The following is a 14,304-nucleotide window of genomic DNA, read 5'->3' as shown; positions in this document are numbered from 1 at the left end:
ACTTCCTTTGTTTCATTTGAAACCTTTATTTTCTTTGTTTGATGAGTGCTGGGATGTAAACTATAGAAATTTCCTAAAACCTTGCTTTGTTACTGCCTCCAAAGGATGCCCCAGGACTTTGGTTTGAGTTTTGGGGTTTTTCCTTTTCTGTTTGTTCGTCTGTTGAGTTGTTTCGCCCCTCGTCCAGGATGTTTTTTTAGTAATCCAATCTTCTGTTCTTATTGTAGGATTTAGTTGGCCTCATGTCTTCTCGCAATAACGCTCTAGAGATGTCTTCCCAAGTTCCCGAGGGCATGGCCGATTGGGTGGACTCAATGGTTCTTATGTGTGTCTCTTTGGTTGATTCCGAGTTTTGCGCACAACTTAGGCAGTTTCATAGGGTCTGTAGTAATTCTGGTGATGAGAGGAATTATGAACTTGTCCCTCCTTCTTCTGAAGAGAGAGTTTGTTTCTCTACTTGGGTTGCCAGAGATCGCCCTTTTTTCTATGCTTATGACTTCTTCTTTGGTCAGCTGGGTATCACCCTTCCTTTTACTGATTTTGAGACCGACCTATTATGGTCCTGTAATGTTGCTCCCTCTTAACTTCACCCTAATTCCTGGGGTTCCATAAAAATTTTTCAATTGTTGTGTCATGGTTTTGGTATTCCTCCCTCGCAATCTCTCTTCTTCTATCTATTTGTCTTGACGAAGCCTGGAGTGGTAAAAAAGAAGGCAGCTTGGGTCTCCTTTCGATCTTCCCAGGGAAAGAAGGTCTTTTCCATGTTTGACGAATCCTTTCGTGATTTTAAAAACTACTTTTTCAAGGTCCGAGCTGTTGAAGGAGCTCGGCCCTTTTTTCTGGATGAGAATGATGAGCCCGCCTTTCCCTTGGAATGGCAGAAAGATGTGAGGGCTTTTGTGACTGTCTTGGAAGAACACTGGGGTCAACCTCCCTATCTTGATACAAAGAAATTTTTAACCAATCCCTCTCTTCTTCACACTGAGCTGGGTATTTTGCGTTCCCTTTATTATCTGTTTATATTGCTTATAAATGCCTTTCCGACTTGCAGCTTAATTTCTTACTGTTGTGTTTTATTTACAGAGGCAATGAAGAATAATGAGTCTATAAAGGCTTTTAAAAGAGCACATAAGGCGACTGCTGCCAAAAATATCTCGGCCAAAGCGGCCGGGGAGGGATCTTCCCAAGTGCGTGTGAAGCCGTCCATGCCGAGTTCTCCTGGGGCGAGGAAGGTGATCCCCACTCCCCGAGTTCGTCTGGCTGATCCTCCCCTGACTTCTGTCGCTCCTTCTGGTGTTCCTCCCAATAAGAAACAGAAAACAGCTGAGCCTTTTAACCTTGATGCTCCTGACTTTAATGCAATTAAGTTCGTGGATCAGCAAAGTGGTCCCTACGGTGCCCTTCCCGTGGATGATGTGTCCATCCTTCACCATCTGGAACTCATGACCCAAAACAGCATTAAGATGGCGTATATGGGAGCTGCTCTATACCGAACTGCCCAGAATCTTCCTCTCCATGCCACCAAAGAATTTATGGAGGAGGCAAAGCAAGAGTTCGATCGGATGAAGGGCCTTAAAGAGGAGCTTGAGGTAAAGGTTGCCAAGTTGGAGAAGGATTTGGAGACTGAGAAGGCGAGTTCCCTTTCCCTGGCAGCTTCTGTGAGGCTGGCCGAGGATACGGCTATGATGCATAAGGATAGTTACGTTACGTCTTATCGGGAGGTGATGCGCCTGAGGGGGGAGCTGGAGAGTGCCCGGGAAGATTATTCTGAGCTTCAAGGTCATCTCGTTGGCAGCGTGACTGCTGCGTACGAGAACCTAAAGGAGCAAGTTTGGGTCATTGCTCCCGAGGCCGACCTTTCCCTCTTCAGCCTGGATAACATTGTCAGCGATGGCAAGATTGTCCCTGATGACGAGGGTGATGATGACGTTGACCCCCCATGTGTCCTCTGCCAAGGTGTTGACCTCCTCTGCTCCTCCAGTTGTGTTTGATCCGGATTGCCAGATTCTGAACCGGGAGGATGGGACTGTAAATGTTGTGCCTATTCAAACTCGCCCTCCTTCTCCTTGTCCTGATGCTGCCAAGAAGGCTCTCGATGTTTGCTGATCTCTCTCTGGATATTTATGCAGTTGGCCCGGCTTGTGGGCACTTAAACTTTGTTTCGCTAATTGCTGACTGATAAACTACTATTTTATGGTTTATCTTGTACACAATTGAGTGGTTTTTATCAACTCTTTACCCACTTATTCATACTATTTGCATGATTTTATATTTCCTTCCTAATTATGTGTTTTGATTGAAAACATGCTTCTTTGATATGATATTTGCTTATTATTAATCCTCTCTTATTACAATTAGATGCCTTGATATGTGTGTTAAGTTTTTTCAGATATTATAAGGCAGGAATGGCTTGGAGGATGGAAAGGAAGCATGCAAAAGTGGAAGGAATACAAGAAATTGGAGAAACTGCTAAGCTGTCCAGCCTGACCTCTTCGCACTCAAACGGCCATAACTTTAGCTACAGAGGTCCAAATGATGCGGTTTCAATTGCGTTGGAAAGCTAACGTCCGGGGCTTTGATTTGATATATAACATGCTATAGTTTCTCTGATGCTAGGCAACGCGACTGCGTGCTCCATGCGGCTGCGTCGCAGTGACGAAATTCCAGCGTGGTTTAATTCGAGACCAGCGAATTCTGGGCTATTTCTGACCCAGTTCTCGGCCCAGAAAACACAGATTAGAGGCTATAAAGTGGAGGAATGCATCCATTCATAAACAGGCTCTAATAATTCACTTCTCATGATTTAGATTAGTTTTGAGAGAGGTTCTTTCCTCTCTCTCTTAGGATTTAGGACTTCTCTTAGTTTTAGGAGTGACTCTCAATCCCAGGTTCTTTATTTTTATTTAATTTATGAACTCTTCCATGTTACATATAATTTTCTTAATTAATATTATTTGAGGTATTTCAATTCATGATTGCTTTCTTTTATTTACATGATTACTGCTTCCCATCTGAAAATATTTTTATTCCAGTAGATTTACTCTTTTCCTTTTGGTTTTGGTTAAGAAATCAGTAACTCAGGAGTTATCTAATTCAACAGCATAATTGTTAATTGTTTTCTTGCCAATTGAGTTGAACTTCAATAATCCCAATCTTTTCTTAGGAAATAAATAGGATTCGAAGATAAAACTAATTAATCCCTTGACTTTCCTTTACTTTAGTAAAGGTTGACTAAGTGGAATTAAGATTCAATTTTCATTATCATTGATAAGGATAACTTGGTCTGGACTTCCAATTTCTAATACCTTGCCAAGAGTTTATGTTTATTGTTATTATTTTATTCCCTCTGCCATTGCTTTTCTAACTTTTTACCTTGATCCAAAAACCCCAAAACATACCTTTGCATAACCAATAATAAGAACGTACTTTCCTGCAATTTCTTGAGAAGACGACCCGAGGTTTAAATACTCGGTTATCAATTTTAAAGGGGTTTGTTACTTGTGACAACAAAAACGTTTGTACGAAGGGATTTCTGTCGGTTTAGAGACTATATCTACAACGCGACTGTTTTTATGAAATTCTTTTCTGGCAAAAATCCTAACGTAAAAATGGCGCCGTTGCCGGGGAATTGCAAACGTGTGCCTTATTATTGGTTATTGTAAATATTTTATTTTTGCTTGTTTATTTGTTTTTGTTTTTTTTTTATTTTTGCTTTTTCTTAAGTTAAGAGGTTATTGGTTTTTATTTTAAAAAATTTTTTATTTTATCTTATCTTATTTCAAAAATCAAATTTCAAAAATTCAAATTTAAATATTTTCAAAATTCAAATTTAAAAATGTTCAAATTTAAAAATTTAAAAATTCAAATTTCAAAAATTTAAAATTTTAAAATTTAAAATTTCAAAATTTCAAAATTCAAATTTCAAAAATTTAAAATTTTAAAATTTAAAATTTCAAAATTTCAAAATTCAAATTTCAAAATTTAATTTTCAAATTCAAAATTTAAATAACCTTTTAATTTAAATTTACTTTTATTTTTGTTTTTAAATTTTTATTAACTAACTATGAATTCTCACCCCTCTCGCTTCAAGTTTGATTCTAATGTTGTTGTTAGGAATGGAAACTATAATGAGAATAGGCATCAATGTTGGAAGAATCAAAGATGGGAGGAGCCACAAGGATTTGATCAACCCTCATGGCAACAACCACCTCCAATGGACTATCAACAACCATTCTGTGATGCATATCAAGGCAATGGCTATGGTGAGCACTCTTTTGATTATCAACAACTACCACCATATGCCTATGAACCCTCTCCTCAACATAACTTTGGACCACCAAACTCACAAGCCCCTTTTCCGCCATTCACCTCCATATGACCCTAACCCTCAACCACCATACGAACCACCTTATGAGCCATATGAACCATATATAGAACCACCCCAATTCCAACCCAATTACTCACAAGAACCACCACTTCAATATTCACCATCTCCATATCCATCAATCCAAGAGCACTATGATCCTATTTATGAAAGCCGAGTGCATCAAGAGACAAAGAATCGTCTCAAGGAAACAGTGGATCGATGTCAGGCAACCATTCATCAATTGGGGCAAGCAATAATGAGTCAATTAGCTTCCCAACATTCGGACACTCAAGGAACCCCCATGGCTTCATATGGACAATATAATGAAGAACGTAGCATGAAGGAGATACTAGAAACTCCAGTGAACAGTACGGAGCAGGACTTTGTACTGGAACAAGTGGAGGAAGCCGGAATTATTGAAGAAGAAGAAGTGGTTGAAGACTTAGGAGATGCAGAACCTCCATGGGAAAGTCCAGTCATAGAACCCCATTCCAAGACGTTTGAAATTGATGCTGAGGAGGGTGTACAACCTCCAAGGTACATCACAGTTGAAGACTTGGAAGAGGTTGATCAAGAGATGGAGATTCATGAAGAAGAAGCACAACCTCCCATGCCCTTGGAAAGCAATGAAGAGAAGATTGAATTGGAAGAAAGCTACCAAGAGGAAGAGGTTGAAATTGAAGAAGCTTGCAAAGAGGTGGTAATTATCAGAGAAGAGCACAAGGGAGTGGAGCTTGCAATTTCATTAAAAACACCTCCCCCTAAGTTGCCATCATCCTTCACAACATTCAAGTGGGTAAATTTCATATCCATTAGCTTTCTAATCCCACTTGAATATGGGCTACTGGAGACGGATGGTCAACTTAGAGCTCTTTGTGGCATTAAGAGTAAGAGGAAGATGGTCAGTAGTAAAAATTGTCCTGCAAGGTTCATCATGGTTGGAAGCTTTAAGTTTAAATGCAAAGGTTGGTGTAAAGCTCAACTGAATGGGTCTAGGAAGTTGTTTGGCCGCTTACGTGAGAATTCAGACTGCTTGCCACCCGGATGGAACAATATTTCTCAACCAAAAGATGGGTGCAAAGGCAAGGTCTGGGACCCCGGAATCTATTCTATCAATCACCACTCTTGGGGCCTGGTCACTTGCTTTAACTTACTTGAAGGCTTTCTGCGCCAAGTTTGGAACCCCAGAGGTTACTGGAGATACAAACATTGGTGGAGATTCCTGGATGAATACAAGCATAAGCCACCATAACAGGAAGCTCATCAAATGTCCAACTTAAGGACTCTAACTAAAAGTGCTAGGTGGGAGACAACCCACCATGGTATGATCGTTCATTTTTCATTTTTATTTAGTTTTATTTGTTTTCAAGTTTTATTTTATTTTATTGAACCTGGAGTTTTGCATCACATTCATATTAACACTGCATTCTGCATCTTTTCAGATTAAAAAAAAAAAGCGAGCACGCGACGCGACCGCATCAGCGACGCGTCCGTGTCGCAAGGAGATGGGAGACAATATTAATATGAATAGAGAGTTTCGCAAGAGCAGCGCTGGAGGCGTGCCAATGGCACAAATCACCCCATGCGACCGCGTCGCTGACGCGTCCGCGTCATATGAGAAACATGCCTCCCACGCGACCGCGTCACCCACGCGGCCGCGTGACCTGAAAATCGACGTAAACCGGGTGCATGGCTGAAAGTTGAGCTGGAGTTGGGTTGGACTCGTGCTGGAAGCCCAAGCCTCACCACGCGAACGCGTGCCCCACGCGCCCGCGTCATATTCCCATGATGGCCACTCACGCGATCGCATCGACCACATGACCGCGTCACCCTGGATTTTGGCAATACTAAGTTTTGAAGAGAGAGTTGTGCGACCACGAGGTTGCACTTGCGCCACTAGCACAAATCGAGTCACGCGATCGCGTGCCCCACGCGTCCGCATCACCCAACCTTATCGCGCACCACGCGATCGCGTCGCCAGCGTCGCACAACCTATCCAGATTAGTGCCAATTTTCTTATCTTTTCTTTTCTAATCCTAATTTCTTCCTTCTCTCTCCTTTCTCACTTTCTTTTTCTTCTTCTCATCCTTTTTCCCTCTCATTTTATTTTATTTTATTTATTTGCATACTTTCATTCATTGCATATTTTTATTTTTCTAAATTTATTATTTTACCATTGGTGTTCAAATGTTCTTTTTCAACTGTTATTTCTTTTCTGGTATTATCTTGGTGCTTATGACTTATTTTATTCTGGTTAGGTAATATTATTTAAATCATTGCCAATCTTTTATACCTGTATTACTTTTGTATTGATTTTTAATTTATATTATCTTTCCTTCCCCACTGTTGCATATTCTGCACCACTGGTATGCCATGGCTTCTATTGTTTTCTCACTTACATGTTGTAGCTACCATGTAAATGAGACCCTTTTCATTTGGCATTAACCCAACTATACTTCATTTATTTTCTTATCTCTATTATTGGGTTACCTTTCTTCCCTTTTTCTTTCAACATGGCCACCAGGAAGAGAACCGGAAGACGTTTATATGGGGAGACAGACAAGTCCATCTGCACAATCCTTAGAGAAAAGCAACAGTTGAAACAACCCGTCCACCTGCACATCTCAGCATGCACCGAGGACGGTGCAATCTTTAAGTATGGGGAGGTCGATACCAATCTCCGTGGGTTAGTACATCCCTGTCTCAACACCAATGTTTTAATTTTCTTCGTTAAATTAGTTGTTGCATTTGCATATTTATTTGATTTTATGCATTTAGTTACTGCTTGGTTAAAATAATAAGTTTCTTTTTAAGACCCTATCTTTGAAAAATTTCACTAATTTAAATTGAAAAAAAAAATTATATTAAAACTTGTTTGAAGTTGTATTTGGAACATGGTTTTTGAGTTAAAGAACACACAACCTGTGTGATTTTAGCTTATTTATATGGTTACATTATTTAACCATAAATATATTATTCCTGTGTGTTTTATTCTCTATGATTGTAATCTATATTTTGTTCCAATCTATATGTCCATTATTTAGTGTATTTACATGCTTGCATATGATTAAGGCCATTATTTGTTATTAGCTCACTTATCCCAAATAAGCCTACCCTTTAAATCACCCTTGTTAGCCCCCTTGAGCTTTTAAATCCCCTCTGTTTTATAACCACATTACTAGCCTTAAGCAAAAAAACAAAATAAGAATCCCAAGTTGAATCCTTGGTTAGCTTAAGATAGATATTGTGTAAAATTTAAGTGTGAGAAATTTTATGGGAACATGGAATGATATGAAAAAGTAAGGAATTAAATTGAGTAAGTTATTTGAAAATTTGGGAAGCATTCTCATGTGAAATCAAAATAATTAAATTACCATGTGCATTGAAGAAAAATATATTAAGTAATTAAATAAGGGGATACAAAAAAAAAGAACAAAAGAAAAATGAAAAAAAAATACCCCAAATGCAAAATAAAAAAAAATCAATGCACATAGGACAAAATTCAAAAATAAGTTTGATACATGAGCATGTAATACAAAAGTGGGAAAATTTTGGGTAGCTAGGTAAAGTATTTTTAAATTATATAAAGTATGTATATGCTAGGTGAGATCTTAGACTAATCAAGAATTCACTTTGTTAGCTCACTTAGCCTTATATATATATACCCTCACCCTTACCTTAGCCCCATTACAACCTTGAAAAGACCTCATGATGTTTGCATTGGTACATTAAATTTTTGTTGATTGGTTAGATGAAGAACAAGGTTTAGAAAGCATGACTAGAGAAGAGTAGAGTGAATAACCCTATACACTTGAGAGATTAGAGTGATATACACTTCCAGTGAGGGTTCAACGCTTAAATTCTATGTTCCCTGCTTTCATGAGCTGTCTTCTTATAAGTTCACTTGCTTTTTATTGTCTGATTTGAATTAGTGGAAATTGGTTTGTATTTGTCTTGGGGAACTTATTTACTCTTAACCAAGTAAGTAAAAGAATTTAGCATGTAGTTGCATTCATAGGTTGCATTTCATACCATTCCTTTTCATCTTTATAGCTTCTCTTGATCTTAGCATGAGGACATGCTAGTGTTTAAGTGTGGGGAGGTTGATAAACCACTATTTTATGGTTTATCTTGTACTCAATTGAGTTATTTTTATTAACTCTTTACCCACTTATTCATACTATTTGCATGGTTTTATATTTCCTTCCTAATTATGTGTTTTGATTGAAAACATGCTTTTTTGATCTTATATTTGCTTATTATTAATCCTCTCTTATTACCATTAGATGCCTTGATATGTGTGTTAAGTGTTTTCAGATATTATAAGGTAGGAATGGCTTGGAGGATGGAAAGGAAGCATGCAAAAGTGGAAGGAATATAAGAAGTTGGAGAAATTGCTAAGCTGTCCAGCCTGACCTCTTTGCACTCAAACGACTATAACTTTAGCTACAAAGGTCCAAATGACGCGGTTCCAGTTGCATTGGAAAGCTAACGTCCGGGGCTTCAATTTGATATATAATTTGCTATAGTTTCTCTGACGTTAGGTGATGCGACCGTGTGCTCCATGCGGCCGCGTCGCAGTGACGAAATTCCAGCGTGGTTGAATTTGAGACCAGCGAATTCTGGGCTGTTTCTGACCCAGTTCTCGGCCCAGAAAACACAGATTAGAGGCTATAAAGTGGAGGAATGCATCCATTCATAAACAGGCTCTAATAATTCACTTCTCATGATTTAGATTAGTTTTGAGAGAGGTTATCTCCTCTCTCTCTTAGGATTTAGGACTTCTCTTAGTTTTAGGAGTGACTCTCAATCCCAGGTTCTTTATTTTTATTTAATTTATGAACTCTTCCATGTTACATATAATTTTCTTAATTAATGTTATTTGAGGTATTTCAATTCATGATTGCTTTCTTTTATTTACATGATTACTGCTTCCCATCTGAAAATATTTTTATTCCAGTAGATTTACTCTTTTCCTTTTGGTTTTGGTTAAGAAATCAGTAACTCAGGAGTTATCCAATTCAACAGCATAATTGTTAATTGTTATCTTGCCAATTGAGTTGAACTTCAATAATTCCAATCTTTTCTTAGGAAATAAATAGGATTCGAAGATCAAACTAATTAATCCCTTGACTTTCCTTTACTTTAGTAAAGGTTGACTAAGTGGAATTAAGATTCAATTTTCATTATCATTGATAAGGATAACTTGGTCTGGACTTCCAATTTCTAATACCTTGCCAAGAGTTTATGTTTATTGTTATTATTTTATTCCCTCTGCCATTGCTTTTCTAACTTTTTACCTTGATCCAAAAACCCCAAAACATACCTTTGCATAACGAATAATAAGAACATACTTCCCTGCAATTCCTTGATAAGACGACCCGAGGTTTAAATACTCGGTTATCAATTTTAAAGGGGTTTGTTACTTGTGACAACCAAAATGTTTGTACGAAGGAATTTCTGTCGGTTTAGATACTATATCTACAACGCGACTGTTTTCATGAAATTCTTTACTGGCAAAAATCCTAACGTCACTGACTTTTTCTAGTTGCTTGCATAGCAACTTTTACTTTTTTTTAAAAAAAAAACAAAAGTAGCTTGCTAGCCTTTTTAGGTAAATTTTGGTGACCTTTGAGGCTTTATAACTTTGTAGATTTATCATGCTTTTTGCGCTTGACTTGGTATCTCTTCTTTTTTCTGAGAGTGTTGGAATCTTGCGTCTTGACCTCTTTGGATTGCTTTGTACTTTGTAGCTTGGATCCTTTGAGGTTGTGGGTCCAACTTGCTTCTTCGGTTTTCTCGCTCTTGCTTGTGTTTTTAGCACTTCATAACCGATTTCTTTGCGTTGGTCCTTTTTCCAGTTATTTCTGTAATCCTCTTTTCTGGACCTTTGTCGGGTCTCTTTCAGGGATTACTTTTATAACTTAGTTTTTGTAGGAGGCCGACTTCTTCAGGTCGATCTTTTCTAAGTTATTTTTTGTAATTCTCTTTCTTGGACCTTTGTCAGGTCTCTTTCAGGGATTACTTCTATAACTTGTTTGTAGGAGGTCGACTTCTTTGCGTCGTCCTCTTTCTAAGTTATTTTTGTAATCCTCTTTCTTTGACCTTTGTCAGGTCTCTTTCAGGGATTACTTCTATAACTTGTTTGTAGGAGACCGACTTCGTTAGGTCGATCTCTTCTAAGTTATTTTTGTAGTCCTCTTTTTTGGACCTTTGTCAAGTTTCTTTCAGGGACTACTTCTTATAACTTTTCATTTTGGGCTGACTATGTCATGTCGGGCCCTTCTAAGTTAAAGTAATCCTTTATAATAAGGTTGGCCAGACCTCTTTCCAGGATTTACTTATAATTTGGGTTGACTTGACCTGACTTCTTAACGTCGGCCAGTCTTTAAGTTATTATTTAGCAATCCATAAGACCTCGTCAGGTTCTTTTTTGGATCACTTTTGATAACTTCTTACATTATTCTGTGTTCATCTTTGCCGATTTGTAGAAGGTGGTTGCTAGCTTTAGATCGTCTTTTGGGTGAATCGCGTTTTCACCTTTATCGGATGATTGTCTTTATTGTGATCGTGTAGTGAAATTGTTATTCACTTTTTGCCGATCTGTTGCTTTATAATCGGACGATGAATGTTTCAGATTAATGCGTCTTGAATACTTGTAGATTATCTAAAATATATATTTTATTCAAAGGAAAGTGCAAATATATACATGTGGGAATTTTTCATCCCTTTATGTCGAGTAGTGTTTGAGTCTCAATTTGGTGCCTCGTTAAAAAACCTTTTCAAGAAAAAGAGTGCATCCAATAGTGAGATCTTTTACTTTTTCTAGCTGTAGTACCTTCTTAGGTTGCAGGCGTGCCATGATTTGGGAAGCTCTCGTCCATCGAGTTCGGACAGTCTGTAGTAGCCCTTCCCAAGTATTTTTACAACTCGGTAGGGTCCTTTCCAGTTTGCTGCCAACTTTCCTTCTCCTGCTTGAGTTGTTCCAATATCGTTTCGGATTAGGATGAGATCGTTCTCCACAAAACTTCTTGGTACTACCCTTTGATTATATCTGGAAGCCATTCGACGTTTTAGTACTTCTTCCCTGATCCAAGCTCTTTCCTTGATTTCAGGTAGTAGATCGAGTTCTTCCTTCTGAAGTTAAGAGTTGGCCTCTTCATTGTAGTGGACTACTCTGGATGACCCTTCCTCGATCTCTACTGGGATCATTGCTGTAACAACCCCGGTTTTCGAGAACACGAATCTTTTCTGAAAGTACGAATTTCTCCGGAAGATCAGTAAGGGAAAAACCTTTGATATATAATCAAGTATCTCAATCCTCATTGTCATTATGTCATCTTTAAGTTAGAACCTTTTCCGAGACAAGCTCGATAACGCGGTCACGAAGAACCTGGTTTTTGAACCGTATCGGTTAGAAGTTTTGATTTGGTTTTTTTTTAAATAGTCTCAGTTTGACGAACCGGACTCGATTTATGAGAGAAGAGAAATAATAGGATGATATTAACATTATATTAGTATTAGAAGCTTCTTGAATAATATTATAAGGTTACCTGGTCAGTTTTAGTTAAAAACAGAAAATCGGTTTAACCGGGTTTACGGTTTACTGGTGCAGCTTAGCACCAACACTCTCTGATGAATTTAGCAATGCTAAGGCCTCATTATACATGTACTACTCTCATAATAAATATGTTACTAGTGTCATTTATGCTAGTAGCTCAGAAAATAATTTTTAGAGATGTTTTTACGAGTGTTCCGATACACCTAGTTTTAGTAGTTGTACACCAGAGATATTTTAATATTATTTTAATCCACCTCCAAGCCAACCAATCACAACTCACCCTACACCCCCAAAACCCCCAAGGCTGGCTCATTTTCACTTTGTCAAGAAATGATCCTCTCTTCCTAACATAATGAGTGAGATTTGGTCAGTTGAGAGTTTTTGGATTTAAAGTTGTTCTTGATGTGATTTAGGAGGAAAAAGTGGTTAAGGACCACCTGAAAGTTTAACCGAATTAGGAGCAACAAAACCAGGTAGGGATTGACGAATTTAATCTTGATTGATTGTGTTTGAGTTATGTGATCATGATATGGTTTGGCTGTGCTTGAAATTGATGATTTATATGAGTGATTCTTGTTGAAATTTTGGTGAAATTTTGATGAAATTTGATGAAATTCAAGCTTTAAAGTTCATGTTCTTGGGCAGCTGGAAAAACAAAACCCTAAGCCTAAATTGAGGTTTAATTTGTTTTGAAATCATGTAGAAAAGATGGGGTTTTAGTGGCTGCTAATTTATTATGAATTATGGTAAAAATCAGTTGCTGAAAAGACTGATAAACGGGTAAAAACAGAGAAAGAATCTGAAGAATTTACGAAGAACACTTTGAGTGTGATGAAGAACATTGAAGAACACCTTTTAGATCTTAAAAAAGGCAAGGTTGTAATTATTTTTGTGTTTGAGGGGTTATTCGGTAATTTCTGAAAGTTAGGGTGGTAAAAGTAGAAATATTAAAAGTTATGGGTAGTAAAAAGTGAATTTTAAAGGTTAAAAGTAAAAGTAAGTTAATTTTCGAAAATTTAATAATAAAATAATAAAAAAATAATAAAATATTAAATAATAATATTTAATTAAAAATAATATTTTAATAAAAATAATAAAATAATGCGGAAAAGGCAGTTTTCTATAAAAGCTTTAGAAAGACAACTTTAAACTTAGAATCTCATAATTACCTTCATAAAACACTTAGGGAGTGGTAAAAACATATTAGTGAGGCAAAGATAAATAAAAGATAAAAAGTTAAAGAAAAGATAAAAATCGATGAAAAAGTCTGTAAGGTTTTAATGACAGAAAAACAGATAGAGACTAGTGAACGAACTAGGGCAACATAGTTAGTCCTGGAATTGCGAATAGGGTTAGGTATTATATGAAAAGTTAAACTGTTTCAGTATAGACTTAATGAACCTATACTTGGGACAGACTAACTATTCATACCGAAATTTACATAAGCTTTAAAAACATACGTTAAACAGAGAAATCAGAGCAGAGTAAAGAAACACAGAGAACAGAGTAACCAGAGCAGAATAAAGGGATACAGAGAAAAGAGTAATCAGAGCAAAGTAAAAAGACAAAGAGAAAAGAGTAATGTGAAAAAGAGAAATGGTTTGAATTAAGATGTTGTAAAAGTGAAAGATGTAAAGTTTGTACAGTATGATTGAACAGAGAAAGAAAGAGGTACTGCATAAAAATGTGAAAATGATGATGAATAATGAGAATGATGATGAATGATGATAATGAGAATGATTATGTGATGACTTGTTGCTTGAGGCAACCCAAGAGATATTTATTTTTTGCTTGAGGCAACCCAAGAGATGTGTTTATTCATTTGTTGCGTTAAGGCAACTCCAGATATACTTGTATGATCATCTGCTGCAGTGAGGCAGTCAGATAGATAATGGTGTGATCACTGAGAATGCTTTTCTACGATACAGATCCATGTTTTATTTCTGTAAGGCAGAGGGGTTATTTCCTACTACAGAAGTACCGTGACCACTTGTTCCATTTATGTAGTGGCAGAGGGGTTATTTCCTGTATACAGAAGGTGTGTCGGCGTACATCCCTGCAGTGGCAGATGTGTTATTTCCTGCGTGTAGTGGACCCTGTGGTGGCAGAGGGGTTATTTCCTGTACACAGGGGTATAGCCATTAGGAAAGCCTTATCCAGACAGAGGTTGCTGGATAACGTCGGAAGCGGGTTAGTAACCGACAGATGAGCTCATTACCTGCACTAGGGCTAGACATGCATCATACTTGGTTGTGCATTTCCTTTGTTATGTTTGTGGTATGAATATATGCTTTCCTTGTTTGTATTCCATTCTCTGCGCTTGTGATATTTTCTTGTATTCTTCTGTTTGTGTTCTGCTATCTGTTTTCTCTATCTT

The sequence above is a fragment of the Arachis ipaensis genome, chromosome B05 (assembly GCF_000816755.2).
Source record: "Arachis ipaensis cultivar K30076 chromosome B05, Araip1.1, whole genome shotgun sequence".
NCBI classification, from domain to species: domain Eukaryota; kingdom Viridiplantae; phylum Streptophyta; class Magnoliopsida; order Fabales; family Fabaceae; genus Arachis; species Arachis ipaensis.
The sequence above is the reverse complement of the archived record's forward strand: the minus strand, read 5'-3'. Positions refer to the sequence as shown.